This window comes from Cervus elaphus, chromosome 7 (genome assembly GCF_910594005.1).
Source record: "Cervus elaphus chromosome 7, mCerEla1.1, whole genome shotgun sequence".
In the NCBI taxonomy this organism is placed as follows: Eukaryota; Metazoa; Chordata; class Mammalia; order Artiodactyla; family Cervidae; genus Cervus; species Cervus elaphus.
In genome coordinates, this window is record NC_057821.1 from 30,073,565 (window position 1) to 30,075,341 (window position 1,777).

The following is a 1,777-nucleotide window of genomic DNA, read 5'->3' on the forward strand; positions in this document are numbered from 1 at the left end:
ATACCCTGAGGAAATCAAAATGGAAAAAGATACACGTATCCCATTGTTCACTGCAGCACTTTTTACAATAGCTAGAACACGGAAGCAACATAGATGTCCACTGGTGGGTTAAAATTTGATCAGGATCAAGATACTTATATAATTTCAGGCCTTTCCCGTCTAGTTACATTTTAATTTCCAAGGAAAAAATATCATAACTTGTCATAGGAGAGACCTGGGAGACATCACCTTAATCAAATGACTGAACTTAACAGCATCAACTTTAAGACAAACCAGCCTCATGTACCTTTCTGTAATGATTGGCTCCTGCGTGGGGAACAAAATAAAGCACATTTTGGAGATAATCAACAAGATTTGAATATAACTTGTGGATTAGGTAATAGTACTGTTATATTGCTATAAAATATCCCAGTTTTGATAAGTGTAGTAGCTATGTAAGAAAATGTGCTATTCTGAGTAACTGTACACTGTACTTGGAAAACTATAAGACACTGATGAAAGAAATTGAAGGCAACACAAACAGATGGAAAGATAAACTGTGCTTATGGATTGGAAGAATTAATATTGCTAAAATGACCCTGGGGAAGACATGGCCAGTGCTCACTTCAGGTCCAGCTGTCTCTCCAAACACCCTGGGCACACATAGACTGACAGGGATGAACCCACACAAAGACACACCTCCAAAATTGAGATAGGTAACAGTTTCACATAATTTCACTGAGACAGAGAGAGTTAAACAAAATAAGATGACAAAAGAATATGTTTTAAATGAGAGACCAAGAAACAACAGCCCCTGAAAAAACTCTAATGAAACAGGTAATAATTTACCTGATAAAAAGTTCAAGGCAATAGTAATAAGAATGTTAACTGAACTGGGTAAAAAATAGATCAACACAGTGAGAATTTTACCAATGAACTGGAAAATATAATAAAGGACCAGTCAGAGCTAAAGAATATAGTATGTGAAATGAAAACTTCAGTAGGAGAAATTAATAGCAGATTAAATAATATAGAAGAATGCATATGCCACCTGGAAAAATGAATGCAAATCACCCAATTAGACAGAAAAAAAAATTTTTAAACAGAAAACCATTTTGTTTGAAATGAGAATAGTTTATAAGAACTCTGGGACAACATCCTGCACATTACCATTCATAATATAGGGATCTCAGAAAAAGGAGAGAGAGAAAGGAGTCAAAAATGCATTCAATAAAATTAGGTCTGAAACCTCCCTGAACCTGAAGAAGGAAACAGGTATTCAGATATAGGAAGCACAGAGATTTCTATTGTAAGATTTCACTCATATGTGGAATCTAAAAAATAAAACAAACAAAACAAAAATAAACTTATAGGTACAAAGAATAAATTAGTGGTTACCAGAAGGGAAGTGTACTGGGACATGAGTAAATCGGGTGAAGGAGGTCAACTGTAAGATGATGAATGGCAAGTAGACTTGTGATGGTGATTACTTTCTAATGTATACAGATGTCAAATTATAATGTTGTACACGTGAAAATTATATAATTGCTTAAAACCACCAATGAAAATCTTGTTTTACCACATATTGGTTTGCCCTTTGTGAGTTATTTCACTAATATTTCTATAATTCTGGAGCCAAGTTTACTGGCATACTGCAAATAAGCATCAATCTATTACTTCTCTATTACAAATAAGTTTCATTACAGCAAATTTTTGTCTGTAATTTTTTCAGTGTTATATTTGAAGCAACAGGAAAAGTGACTAATACATAGCAGGCACTCAACAAATATTTATTGCT